Source organism: Anomaloglossus baeobatrachus, chromosome 9 (genome assembly GCF_048569485.1).
Source record: "Anomaloglossus baeobatrachus isolate aAnoBae1 chromosome 9, aAnoBae1.hap1, whole genome shotgun sequence".
NCBI lineage: Eukaryota > Metazoa > Chordata > Amphibia > Anura > Aromobatidae > Anomaloglossus > Anomaloglossus baeobatrachus.
In genome coordinates this window covers 183,312,473-183,328,137 of record NC_134361.1, presented here as the reverse complement: position 1 = coordinate 183,328,137, position 15,665 = coordinate 183,312,473, and positions in this window count along the sequence as shown.

The window sequence follows — 15,665 nt, the reverse complement described above, 5'->3', positions numbered from 1 at the left end:
ATCGTACCGTGTGACGCTGGCATAAGTGGTGTTGTATAGATATAATAAGTCTGCACAATGGCGCAACCATTTGTACATGTCTATGATGCAGTATAATTTTTACATATTTTCAAATATTTATACAGACTAACATATGCATTTTTATCATCTATGTCATTCAGTCATAAATGTTTTTTGTTTGTTCACTATCACAAATTACTCATTTTTTTGTCTTTTTAAGATAATTCATTAATAAAATGTAATTGTTTTATGCGCAAAAAAAAACCCAAAAAAACGATTTGCACGTGATGCACAAACAAGGGGGCCGGGTGCAATCGCTTATGCGATCGCACGATATATCGCCCCGTGTAACGCCGCCTTAAGTCATTTGTGCTTTCTAATCATGCAGGAGGTTAGACCAGGGTATCAGGTTTTATCATTACATCTCACACACTGAGTGTTGCAGCCTGATTATAATTGGTCAGCATCATACAGGGAGACGTATATGCCCCCAGTAAAAACTGGCTGATAACACCCACTTGGTATTAAATAAAAATTAACTCATTAGGTGCCAAATTCTTTGCTAATATCTCCACAACAGAGAGATGTTGTCCATTGTCCAGTTCATCATGAAAAATTTGGTAGGCTCGCTGTATTGTTGTAGACAATTGTTTTTTGTCCATTCTCATGGAGAGGTATACGGTTGACAGTTACAGACACTTGGAAGTGACAAAAAAATGCGTCAAAAACTTTTCAAAACTAAAAACTACCCAAAAAAGGGGCATTTCATGAAGCAGGTCCTACTTGAAAATTTGTATTTGAATGCCTGAGAAAACATATTGGATTAGAGACGTCCCTTACATTCATTTTTTGTCAATGTTTTGTATGTAATTTCGCCTTCGGAGTTACAGTGGAATTTTAAATGATGGATATTTAAATCTATGACCAAGAAAGATAAAAATAAAAGACCATTGTGTTCCTCGTGTAGTAGACAATGAGACACCGGAGACTTGGGCATTTCATTTTGACGATCGTCACTTTACTCTTATTTCCTGAACGTTTCGCTGGCGCGTCTGGCACATAACAATTCATAAAATGTATTTTTGACACATTTGTGTTTTTGCTTCCTCTACCAGGACATAACAGTAAGAACACATTGTAAAAAGGCAGTTGATTGCCAAAATTATGAAAGTTCTTGGCAAAATTATTTAACATTATAACTTTTGTTTTATTTATGCTCAGTGAATTAAAATTGATGATCTTATGTCTGTCTTAAGTTATTTCCCTACCTTTAATGTGGGCTCGCATGCAGGGCCGGCATCTTTCCCAGTGGATGGAGGCTGAATTATTCAGCCTTCATCTGCCTCTAACAGCTGCAGATGGAGCGGTGCTCTACCTACAATTTTAACCTGTTAAATGCCATTGTCAATCTCTTAACAGCAAGGGGGTGCACTGTTCTGATCCCTCATTGGTGATCATGGGATACCCATGTATTGTCATGACAGCCAGGGGTCAGCTGAAGACCCCCATACCTGTTATCACAGTTCTCCTGTGAAAACCAGCCCATGGCTAGTGTTTGTAAGAAGCTGTAATTTTTGCTATACATAGTAGTGCTAAAGCATTGCTGGGTATAGCGCATGTGATCAGGTCAGGAGAGCCACGGTTTGTCCAGGCATTTTGATGCAATCCAAAGGCCATCTGACCACAGCCTAAAACTAACACTCAGAGGACAGACTGTTGTGAATGTCGTCTGTGTGGGTGCTGTTTTGAAGATCCTTCTGGTGGCCAGAAATGGTAGTGGAGCTGAATCTAAGCCTGTGATTCAGACAGGTATTGGCGTTAATTGGAAATTAGGGAAGTCCCATTGCAGACAAGTCTGGTCTATATAGGAGAGCACTTTTTGCCTTGCTGGCGCCGGTTATAATTGTATATTCCTCAGTCTCTGTTCCTGGCTTGGAGTTCTGTCCTTCCCAGTATCCCTGAGCAAGCCTTCTGCAGATAAGTTCTCAGTTTTTTCCTTGCTATCTGGTTTACACCTTAGGACGGTTGTTTTTCCTTGTTTTGCATTGTATCTGTTTTCTTGCAGGTGAAGTTTGGTCTCTCTTGTGTTGTGAGCATGGGGGTTTCCCCTGTGCTAGCTCTCCTGCAGGAAAATAGATTTTTTTTCCTTGTCTAACTTGATTATTTGCTCTGCTGTAGTTTTGTGTTAGTTTTTGTATTTTGTTCTCCCATTATATTTACAGGAGTACCTGATATAGTGGGGGTGAGGTTGTTCGACCTCCAGGGCCATTTTTTACTATCAGGAGTTTGGTATTTTTCTACAGGGATTTTGTACTGACCACAATCAATCAGTTTCCTTTCCTTTTCTTTGTATCAAGTTAGCTGGGCCTTGCCTTTGCTAAATCTATTTTTCCTATCTGTGTATTGTGTTTTCCTACATCACCATAATCTTTGTATGTGGAGGGCTATCTACTTCTTTGGGGATTTCTCTGAGGCAAGATAGATTTTCTCATTTCTCTCTGTGAGGCATAGCTAGTTTCTGAGGCTGTGACGAGGTGTCCGTGTTTTTATGAACGCTCCACGGCTACTTCTAGTGTGGTCTGATAATTAGGGGATTGTGGTCAGCCCAGGTTCCAACTACTCCTGTTTTCTTGGTGTTTTTTCACCAATGAGAGTTTTTTGTAATCTTCCACGGTTCATAACAACAGACAGCTTCCAAGTGTTTTTTTTTTTTTGAAGTGCAAAGTGGACATAGTTCATTTTTGTTTGTATGCAATTAGTCCAGGATGTCGAGAAGTGCCCGTGGGTCAGTGTACTGCAAGCGGGTGAGTAACCAATCACATTACTACAAGATCATTTTGGTGCAACTGCTTCTTCCTTGAACAGGAAACCCGGCTGTGACTTTAATAACAAAGATAACTGATAGACTTCCCTGCCCAAGGGTGGGATTCAATCCAGATCTCACCCCTGGGAGGGGATAACTGGCAAAATTCAACCCTGGGCTGTGCAAGCTTAGCAAACACCGGCCATACTATAATGTTTTTGGCTTACGTTTGGCCTTAAAAGTCTTTAGGTACATATAATTCAATAGTGCACGAGGTGTGGTGTGAATCAAACCATATTCATTAAATAAAGATATATATATTTATACAGTACAGACCAAACGTTTGGACACACCTTCTCATTCAAAGAGTTTTCTTTATTTTCATGACTCTAAAAATTATAGATTCACATTGAAGGCATCAAAACTATGAATTAAAACATGTGGAATGAAATACTTAAAAAAGTGTGAAACAACTAAAAATATGTCTTATATTCTAGGTTCTTCAAAGTAGCCACCTTTTGCTTTCATTACTACTTTGCACACTCTTGGCATTCTCTTGATGAGCTTCAAGAGGTAGCCACCAGAAATGGTTTTCCAACAGTCTTAAAGGAGTTCCCAGAGATGCTTATCACTTGTTGGCCCTTTTGCCTTCACTCTGCGGTCCAGCTCACCCCCAAACCATCTCGATTGGGTTCAGGTCTGATGATTGTGGAGATCAGGTCATCTGGCGTAGCACCCCATCACTCTCCTTCTTAGTCAAATAGCCCTTACACAGCCTGGAGGTGTGTTTGGGGTCATTGTCCTGTTGAAAAATAAATTATGGTCCAACTAAACGCAAACCGGATGGAATAGCATGCCGCTGCAAGATGCTGTGGTAGCCATGCTGGTTCAGTATGCCTTCAATTTTGAATAAATTCCCAACAGTGTCAGCAGCAAAGCTCCCCCACACCATCACACCTCCTCCTCCATGCTTCACGGTGGGAACCAGACATGTAGAGTCCATCCTTTCACCTTTTTGACAAAGACACGGTGGTTGGATCCAAAGATCTCAAATTTGGACTCATCAGACCAAAGCATAGATTTCCACTGGTCTAATGTCCATTCCTTGTGTTTTTTAGCCCAAACAAGTCTCTTCTGCTTGTTGTCTGTCCTTAGCAGTGGTCTCCTAGCAGCTATTTTATAATGAAGGCCTGCTGCACAAAGTCTCCTCTTAATAGTTGTTCTAGAGATGAGAAGGTGTGTCCAAACTTTTGCTCTGCACTGTATATTTATTTATTTATTTTGTGCGGCTTAATTTGTATACTTTCACTGGCCACAGTGGTTTGCTGTGGTTCCCACAGTACCCCAGGTGTGTTCTCAGGTGAACTGACATCTGGTTACCTCATAGAACTCAGTGACCTCACCTCAGGTGAAGTCATCATGCACAAGATTAGTAATGGGGAGGGGTCAATGAGACCCCCAGTACTAACCCTGTAAGTCAAAAGAAATAAACACAAATTACAGAGAAAAATGTTGAAAAAAAAAGCAACAAACAAGTACCACAGTAAACCAGCTGTGATCTTAGGTGAACTCATTGAACTCAGTGACCTCACCTCTAGTGAAGTCCTTGAACTCAGAGCGGGATTACTGGATTAGGCAATGTGTGCACATTCAGTATTTAGTTGCAGATATTTCTGCACTATATCTGCATCTCCTGGCAGAAAAATGCAGCAAAAACGCGATGAGGTTTTGACACGTTTCTCAGCCAGGAGATGCACATTTGTTGCAGAAATTTGTTACAGACATTTCTTCACCAAATTTACATCTCCTGGCAGAAAAACGCACAAAAACGTGTCAAAATTGCATCATGTGTGGGGGGTTTTGCTGGGAGATGCAGATTTTGTGCAGAAAAGTCTGAAACCAAATACTCAACGTGTACTCACAGCCTAATACGGCAATCTGGCAATGACTTCACCTGAGGTGAGATCACTGAGCTCAATGAGTTGACCAGAGGTCAGTTCACCTGAGGTCACAGCTGGGTACTGTGGTACTTGTTTGCTTTTAAATACATTTTTCTCTATGATTTGTGTACTTGTTCTGACTTACAGTGTTAGTACTGGGGATCTTATAGATACCTCCTCATTACTAATCTCGGGCTTGATGACAGCTATGATTTTTTGACAAATCACTACTGTCATTAACCACTTATATTACCCCAATTGCCACCGCTCAAGGGCAATCGGGATGAGCAGGGTAAAGCGCCAGAATTGGCGCATCTAATGGATGCATCAATTCTGGGGTGGCTGCGGGCTGCTATTTTTAGACCGGGGAGGAGCCCAATAATCATGGGCCTCCCCAGCCTGAGAATTCCAGCTGTGCGCTTTATCTTGGCTGGGTATAAAATAGGGGTGACCACACAGTGTTTTTAAATTATTAATTTAAATAATTTAAAAAAAGAAGCATAGGGTCTCTCGTATTTTGCACACAGCTGGGGGCTGAAGTCTGTAGTCATCTGCTTTATTTGCACTGGGTATCAATATATGGGGGACCTACCCCATTTTTTCCACTTATTTATTTTTTATTCTACACAACCAATCACAGATGCTGTCAGTCTGACTTCAAGCAATCACACTCTACAAGGATAAGGCTGCACATCAAACTTAGATAATGGTATAATGCCTCAAGCATATGGAAAAATATTGGAAAATACAATGAAAATTGCTACTTGCTAACTTGAACATGTGAATAATGAATTGCATACCTGCCATGAATATTAGGAAAAAGGAGATATTTAGCAATCGCATTGATCAATGTAACTGAGCCCCAAAACCTCGTCAAGGTATATCTCTATATTGGGGTCCCTAGCTCTGTGACCCTAACTGTGTGTCATCTCATTGCAATTAAAAACTGCTGTGGGTGGAGAGGGGTAACCAAGGACTGTCTTATATAGGAGATGGAAAAAACATGGCCGAAAGGGGCGGAGCTGTGTTCACATTCAGAAAAAAACATATAACTGAATAGGATAACTGAAGTGAGTACTAATATATATATTCTGAGTGCAAGCCAAAAAAATACATACTATACAAGGATAAGGCTGCACATCAAACTAAGATAATGGTATAATGCCTCAAGCATATGGAAAAATATTGGAAAATACAATGAAAATTGCTACTTGCTAACTTGAACATGTGAATAATGAATTGCATACCTGCCATGAATATTAGGAAAAGGGAGATATTTAGCAATCGCATTGATCAATGTAACAGAGCCCCAAAACCTCGTCAAGGTATATCTCTATATTGGGGTCCCTAGCTCTGTGACCCTAACTGTGTGTCATCTCATTGCAATTAAAAACTGCTGTGGGTGGAGAGGGGTAACCAAGGACTGTCTTCTATAGGAGATGGAAAACTTGTATAGTATGTATTTTTTGGCTTGCACTCATAATATATATATTAGTGCTCACTTCAGTTATCCTATTCAGTTATATCTTTTTTTCTGAATGTGAACACAGCTCCGCCCCTTTCGGCCATGTTTTTTCCATCTCCTATATAAGACAGTCCTTGGTTACCCCTCTCCACCCACAGCAGTTTTTAATTGCAATGAGATGACACACAGTCAGGGTCACAGAGCTAGGGACCCCAATATAGAGATATACCTTGACGAGGTTTTGGGGCTCAGTTACATTGATCAATGCGATTGCTAAATATCTCCTTTTTCCTAATATTCATGGCAGGTATGCAATTCATTAGTCACATGTTCAAGTTAGCAAGTAGCAATTTTCATTGTATTTTCCATTATTTTTCCATATGCTTGAGGCATTATACCATTATCTAAGTTTAATGTGCAACCTTATCCTTGTATAGTATGTATTTTTTTGGCTTGCACTCAGAATATATATATTAGTGCTCACTTCAGTTATCCTATTCAGTTTCAAGCAATCACAGACTCTGTCACAGAGAGTGGGCGGGGGAAGCAGTAAATATGTGTCGCGGGCAGGGCGCAATCGACCACGTCAGGGAAGGCTACCCGAGGCTGGGGCTCGAGTGGCAGCCGGTTCCGGGGCTCGTGCAGCGGCCTGTCGCTCACAACACTTGAAAGGGGGAGTATTTACAGGGGAAGAGTTTGTCAGTGACGCCACCCGTGTGTTGCGGTGAGGGTTGGTGACACCGCTACTGTTTTGGTAGGGGGGGTCCCCCGGGGCTGATGGAGCGGGGCAGTAAGGTGGAATCCCCTCCATGGGTAGTGGAGGGGTAATCGCGGGGCTCTTTGGATAGTGATGGTGCAGGGAGCAGTCTTTAGGAAGGAACCGGATGGTACCGGTGTACTCACTGTGATAGTAAACACACAAAGTCCGTATTGTAAAACCAAGGCCGGATGCCAGGAGCCTCTGGAGGGGTGTGCTTGGTCCTGCACACGGGCTGACAGGGCAGGGGCCCTTCCTCTTGCACTTGCGGTTCCTTGTGTGGTGACTTAATCTGCATAAAATGGAAGAAGTCCGCTCGCTGTGTTTCTATGTGTGGGAGCTCTTGCCCGCGAAATCTGACTCGTGGGATCTCTGTGGGCTCTGGCGGACGCCCTATCCCCTGCGTTGAGGTTCCGTTTCGCTCTCTGGGCTACTCGTGGGACAAGATCTGGAACCTTGTCCCCTGCTGGCTAATCGGTAAGGTGCTTGAAGCGGTCCTTGCCCTGGGGTCCAGGCACCCCGACTGTGCACTGCCTCCGGACTGGATCCCCGCTGTCGGCACCGGCAGGCTACAACCCTGCCCCGGTCCACTTAAGGTCTCCCGTGACCAGATCTCCATCACCTGTGGACCTACTCTGACGTCTGCCACCTAGTCAGCTCAGGTAGTCCGGTAGTCCAGGAACTCCGACCCCTGACTACCACTCCACTCCTCTCTCGTCCTCACTCCCCATTCGGCTGTGTAGACTCTTCTGTTGTGTTCCCTCCTCAGAAACCTCAGGACCCCTAGGTGGGCACTCCCATCCGCCTGGTCCCGCCCACTGGTGTGTTCCTATTGTCCCGGGGGGTGACTAGGCTTTGTGGCTGGTGTTACCTATGTATGGTGTGTTGGTGGAATCCCAAGGAGAAGGTGATTACTGCACCCAGGAGGGGTACGGTCATCTGTAACAGCCTGGTTGTGCCAGGGCGTCACATATGCATGCGAGCTAATGAGTGGACCTGGAAGCAACGTAACAGCTGCACAGGAGACTCGGTAAGTAGAACTGTCCTGTACGCCGGCAGACTGGCAACTGTACTGCATACCGGCACGCTGGCAGTCTCACTGCAACCAATCACAGACGCGGTCACAGAGGGTGGGCGGGGGAAGCAGTGAATATGCATGAGAGCTAATGAGTGGACCCAGAAGCAGTGTAACAGCCTCACAGGAGACTCGGTAAGTAGAACTGCCCTTCGCTAATCCCCATATTTCTTCCTTTTACATCCATGCTAGCGTTAAAATAACCCCATTTATAGCACAAAAAACAGTTGACATTAAATGGTGGCCGAGTTACATCAGTATTTGGCTGCCTTGCTGGAGTAAAGTCATTAATGTATCCTGTTATATCCTAAAGAGCCATAGCATAATTTTCCCAGGGCTTTTCAGACAATAAAAAAAAGGAAAGTGGGACATATTTGTCCACAATAATAAAAAAAAAAGGAATTTTTCTGCATTGTCTATGGTTACTAACCAAACAGCCTTCCGGAAAACAATTGTTTCAGCATCACACGACGTGTGAGAAATCACGCAAAAATATGGCTGGAAATAGAACAATCTAGTAAAGTATCTCATGCAATAGAAAAGTTATGGCATAATATGATCAAGATGGTAATTATAACCACTGAAGAAAACTGGTGATTAATGTTTCATGGTCAAAAGTCAACTTTAACGTCAGTGTAATGTGTCAATGGCTAAAAGACTTATCACAGTTTCCACAGTTTCCTGAAAGAGCAGAAACACATTGTTTAGTCTGATAAAATAACTATGGAGAAAAACTTATTTTAGGTTTCCTGGCATTTCAGAGCAAAGTCACAATGTGGAATCGGGAAAAGAGAATGTTTTATGAATGAACATAAAAGAAAGTGTCAAAGTGTCTCTGTCTACTCTAATGGCTCTTTTTGGGTAAAAACCCTCCAATTTATATATTTTTATACCCTAAAGCCTGCTTTACATGCTACGACATCGCTAGCAATTGCTAGCGATGTCAAGCGCGGAAGCACCCACCCCCATCGTACATGCGATATCGTGTGATCGCTGCCGTAGCGAACATTATCGCTATGGCAGCGTCACACGCACATACCTGCTCTGCGACGTCGCTGTGACCGGCGAACCGCTTCTTTTCTAAGGGGGCGGTTCGTTCAGCATCACAGCAACGTCACAGCAGCGTCACTGAACCGCCACCCAATAGAAGCTGAGGGGCGGAGATGAGCGGGACGTAACATCCCGCCCACCTCCTTCCTTCCGCATTGCGGGCGGCCGCAGGTAAGTTGAGGTTCCTCGTTCCTGCGGCGTCACACATAGCGATGTGTGCTGCCGCAGGAGCGACGAACTACTTTGTACACCGAGCAGCAGCGATATATGAGAATAGAGGGCATGTCACCGATGAGTGATTTTGACCGTTTTTGCGACGATTCAAAATCGCTCATTGGTGTCACACGCAAAGACATCGCTAAAGTGACCGGATGTGCGTCACAAATTCCGTGACCCCAGCGAGATTGCTTGAGCGATGTCGCAGCGTGTAAAGCGGCCTTAAGTTCTCTATTTTTGTATGTATTTTCTTAGCAATATCGCATCTTTACATTTCTAAATTCATTGTTAACATATCTCAACATTTGAGAGTGCAACTGTCTCTTATTTGTTATAATACTGTTTCCTTTTTCGACCCGAAAAATGCGCTACTGCTTATGTGGCGCCTCTGAGGCTTCAGTCGCCACAGAGTATTGCACCCAAATTTGGGTGTAATGCTAAACCCAGTTCCTGAGGAGGTCAGTCCCGGTTTCACCACATTACACACTCAAATACACATCAGGTTGCCCTGTTCCCACTGGGAACTAGGCTGGGGTCGGGTAATAAAGGGGTCGCCGACATAGTAGCATTTACAGGATGCCCTCAACAGGGGCCCCAGTCCCACTAGCTTAAGACCTGGGAGGGGGGAGCCAAACACAACAGTCTGGAGGAGTTCTCCAGCAGGAGAGGAAGGGAGCAGTCGCATCTTCAGGTGCTCCGGTGGGAAGGAGGAGAAAGTTCACACGGTCGCCATTGGGAGTGTGAATCTGCTCCCCTTGGAACTCACGCCACGCAGGGCGGCAGGACCCTAGGGAAGATCATACTTCACGTTGGTTTTCTGCCTGGACGGGGAAAGTTTCAAGCTTCCCTGACCACACAGCGCCTGACAGCATATAGGGACAAGAGTACATCTCGTGAAAACCCGGGTCCCCATGTAGCTTCAAGCCAGGGGATCCACAGACAGGCATAACAAGGAGAAACCCACCGAACACCAAACCGGACTGATCTCTAAAAGGATTCGGGTTCGAGGGAGCCCATCATAGCAAGTGACTGGTATTACCCAGGTGAGCGTCACCGCACTAAAAGTGAGTAAACAACCTGGAACTGCAGCCATAGACTCTGACTCTTTATTACAGGTACTGCCGCTCTCCGCCGCCATTACTGCTCCCCTTATCATCCTCCCCAGGGCCCGCTACACCTGTTTGGAGCGATACTATCCCTGACTGCTACTACCATCTGCCCCGAAGGACAGCAGCGGCCCATTCCCTGGCCGCATACCACAGGTGGCATCATGACAAACACTTCACAACTACCTACCCCCATCATCTCTCCCCTGCCATTTTCTGTACGCCTTGGAGCAACGGTGCCGGGCTAGGCCGCCCGTGATGACAACAGTTGACAGCTTGGCGACAAGTAGGTTAACAGTCTGCCCCGTGGGGCGCCCACGAACAGGATAACGTGCCCAGTCCAAAACCTGGGTACTGTGCACCTTTTGAACTGCATGTTTGAGAGACTGTTCATTGAAAAGCTTGTGACCAGTAGCCATTATTGAACAAGAAGGGGTTAAAGAATTCCCGCCCTTCGTGGGCTGGCAAGGATACTGGCGCGAAAATCAAGGCCCATCTCCCTGACCCTGGAAAAGAGGAAATCGAAACTAACATGAGGAGAGGGGCAGAAAAGCTAAGCCCCGCCTCCTGGTGTGCAAATGGACTGAAAAACGCGTTTCGGAATATGCTTCCTTATTCACAGCCCTGAGGAGGACTGTGAATAAGGAAGCATATTCCGAAATGCGTCCCTCGTCCAGGTTTTTAACCAATTTTAATATGTATCAACAAAGAAGAAGAAATTTTACATTTTGGATGTCGTGCTCGACCTTTTGTTTTTCCCTAGTGTGCATGTATGATGTATCACCTACCACAGGCTTCCGTTCATGGCCTGATAAGTAGGATTGCGGGGTCTGTCTTCTCTCTTTTGGGTCTGCCTTTTCTCTTTTGGGGCTGTCTTCTCTCTTTTGGTTCTGTCTTTTTTCTTTTGGGGCTTTCTTCTCTCTTTTGGGGCTGTCTTTTCTCTTTTGGGGGAGTCTGCTTTCTATAATGAAATGTCCTGCAGTATTCTTTAACTTTTTTAGCTGCAAGGACATTTAATTATTGAACTTTTTGAATTATTGAATTTATTGAACGCTTTTTTGGCGGGGTAGGGCTAATATTCAAGCCTAAAGGGGGCTTTACACGCTACGATATCGCTAGCGATATCGCTAGCGAGCGTAACCACCCCCGTCGTTTGTGCGTCACAGGCAAATCGTTGCCCGTGGCGGACAAACTCGCTGCTACCCGTCACACATACTTACCTTCCTAATGACATCGCTGTGGCTGGCAAACAGCCTCCTTTCTAAGGGGGCAGTTCGTGCGGCGTCACAGCGACGTCACACAGCAGGCGTCCAATTGAAGTGGAGGGGCGGAGAGCAGCCGCAGGAAAGTGACGCCCACCTCGTTGCCGGAGGACGCAGGTACGGTGTTGTTCGTCGTTCCTGAGGTGTCACACGTAGCGTTGTGTGCTGCCTCAGGAATGACGAACAACCTGCGTCCAGAACAGGGAACGATATTTGGGAAATGGACGACGTGCCAACGATCAACGATATTTTACATCGTTAGCGGTCGCTCATATGTGTTACATGCAACAACGTCACTAACAAGACCGGATGTACGTCACGAATTCCGAGACTCCAACGACATCTCGTTAGCGATGTCGTTGCTTGTAAAGCCCCCTTTACTCTAAAAAGGCCGAAAATTCCTGCTAGGGCTTATTTTCTGAGAATCACGGTATATCTCCCATTCAGTTGTACAAAAAAAAATTGTGTAAAACCCTTTTAATTGATGGCTAAAAAATACAACCAGGGGCCCATTAGTCAAGAGTAGAAGTCAAAGGTTGTGGGGCCCCTAATGCAGAGATCTGAGAGCACTTTAAGGACCATGGATGTGGCAGAAGAAAACTACAAAGAAACAATACAGGAAAAGAACCTGACAGTGCTACATGCTGCACTATCCATGAGTAGCGTGTATCAGGCACTGACTTAATAGCCATCACTGCCTACCACATCATGCTGTGCCACGGAGGCGGCAATGACACGACATCAGACTGGAGCCAGAGATTGTCAATGCACATTATGGGACAGTATCAGAGAGAGCATTGTGAGGTTGGTGGGCCATATGGAAAATGAGGGGCATAGTATTTTTAAGTGAAGGAACAGAATGAAGAAGGTGGAAACAGTATGGAGAGGTAAGAACTTGGGGGGACTGTATGGATAAGTAGGAGCATAGGGGAATAGTATGGATAAGTGGGAGCATAGGGGAATAGTATGGATAAGTGGGAGCATAGGGTGAACAGTATTGATAAGTGGGAGAATAGGGGGGAACAGTATGGATAAGTGGGAGAGTAGGGGGGAACATTATGGATAAGTTGGTGCGTAGGAGGAACAATATGGATAAGTGGGAGCATAGGGATAACAATATGGATATGTGGGATTCTAGGGGTGAAAGTATGGATATGTGGGAGTCTAGGGGGACAGTATGGATAAATGGGAGCATAGAGAGGACAGTATAGATATGTGGGAGCATTGGGGGACAGTATGTATATGTGGGAGCATAGGGGGGATAGTATGGATATGTGGCAGCATTGGAGGAATAGTATGGATATGGGGAAATATAGGGAGATAGTATGGATATGTGGGAACATAGGGGGAACAGTATGGATACAGTATGTGGGAGAATAGGGGGGCAGTATGGATATGTGTGGGCATAGAGGGGCAGTATGGATAAGTGGGAGCATAGGGGTATAGTATGGATAAATGGAGTGTAGGAGGGGCAGTATAGTTTCCCATTTTACAGAATGGTAATGTATCATTAAACATCGGATATCGTACTGATGGTCTGAACAGAATCCATTTTTTTCTCGTACTGTACTGATTTCAGAGTCGAATAGAGCTGAGACGAAAAACGCAGATCTGCGCTGCCTGATTGAATAACACTGGGCTGAGTGCAATCCCTTTTTTATCACGTTGTAGTCATCCAATTTATGCGCTTGTATGACTAAGCCCTAATACCTGTTGCACAGTTTCCCCCCACACGGGACTTCTTTTTGGGAAACCAACATGGAGGGAAGCTGATCAAAACAAAAAAGTGAATGTCTATAGTACATGTTCAAAATAGTTACTTTTATTCCCCAAAAATGCAACAAAAAACACATGGTTGCTTTTTTGCAGCGGTTTTGCGCTTTCTTATTGCTTTCTATGGATGAAAAAAAGTTTCAAAAATACTGGAAGAATTTACATGCCATAGGGTTAAAAAAACGCAGCAGTTTTCTATTTCAGTCAGGGGGGAAAATGTCTTTACATGAGATTTCTGAAATGTATTGCTTTTGCTGGTACTGTAAAAAGCAGCTTTAAATATGCATAAAAAAAGTTGCGCAGGGGATTTATTCGGAAATGAATCGGCAGAGAATTTTGGACCCATTTAGATAAATCAAAATGATTGCCATTCATTTTAACATTATTAAAGTAAAACACATCATAAGCCTGCCAAAATAATAACCACCATGTGCAATCACTTTACAGCCTAACTGCTGGGAATAAAACAACAACATTATTTATATTAAATATCAGCCCCCAGCTGTGTGCTTTATCTTGTCTCTATTTCAAAATTGGGGGCAACCCCATGCTGTTTTTTTTTATTAGTTATTGAAATAATTAAAGAAGACATGTGGGGTCCCTCATATTTTGATACACAGCCATGATAAAGCATACAGCTGGGGGCTGCAGCCTGTAGCTGTATGCTTTATCTACACTATAAAAGAAAACCCAAAATAACAAGAATATGAACTTATACCCTCCTGTAACTAAATAAAACTTTAAATACGGCAGATGTTTTTAAACCTACCGTATATTGCTGGAAAGGTTTATTCACAATAATTCATGGACATTTACTAAGATGTTTGTGAACAGGACTAATGAATCTTGTATTAATATACAAGGGAATTTGATGTGTTATGAGTCGTCTGAATACACCAGGACAAGAAACTTGTGCTAATTCAGATGTGGGTTATTGTAGTCCTGTTGGACAAAGTCCTGATTGGTGTGATTTAGTTCATCGATTAGTGTTGCAACATTCGGCATTGTGGGATCTTCCACATAATATATACAGTATTATTAAATATGTGCTGGGAAAAAAAAATCACAGCATCAATGGAAAAGATAAAAACTGTACGAATAATGAATGTTTATGTTGTTTGAACAAGGGGGTCTTGTGTTCAATAATGGTATGATGCTCAGAGACAAAGGAGACCAATAACTTTTGATGGTTTCATGTAGCAATGGTCATGCATGACATCAATAATCAAGGACCGATTGTTATACAAATGAGACAAATGAGTGTGTGATTGGATTAGAATAGGTATCCAGTCTTCAGAATAGGTGATTATGGAGGTCATGATGTCCATATGCTACAATCTTAGAGCGTTATTCCTGAACATGAGGAGTTAACTTGATGAAAAACAAAATACCAGTGAACTTTGAGACGTTAGACAATAGCAAACAAACCTTACAAACATGCTTTGGGTTGTTATATTAGTAAGAGACAACCTTGAAGCACTGTGTGGTGGGTAATCATAAAACTTAAGTAAAACTTTAACTTTGTAAGAAACTGATGATCTATCTTAAACAGCTGTGTATAAAAAAGGGGACCCTGTTCAGCGAGTTAGGGATGTTCCAGAATTAGTGGACACACTTCTTCTGTGATGATGATACCAGAGTATTTCCTTCTCGCTGACCGTGGTCCCTCCGGTGGGGAAGTGATGCTACAATATTTCGGTAATGTATTGATGCTTTATTTCTCTATATACTATGATTTATATTGACTGTATGATTTACATTAATTGAATCAATAGAACAGGGTAATATTGTATCTGCCATTCCATAACTGAACATTATCCTGATGCTATCTTAATAAATTGTTACATTATTGTTTTACCATAAAACTGTATTCAGTGTGCCTAATTTGTATATTAGTGAGCACTACGTAGGTAAGGGCGTACGTCACTTTGACATGGTAAGACATTAGTAAACACTATTTTTGATCAAAAAAGCATAAACTCATCCCACCGCGACAAGGTGTACCCAAATCGGGACGATATCTAACACTCTTTAGTATTAAAACTGCACTGCGTATCAACATACTGTGCACCCTTCTCCATTTTTTTACAATTATTTAATTATTCCGCTTCTGAGGACTGGCCCGGTGATGCGGCCGGGTCTGGTCTGGCGGTGTCTGGGTGACCGCTGCCGTGACTGGAATGAGGGGTGTAAGCTGGATCTCTGCAGCTGGAGTTTG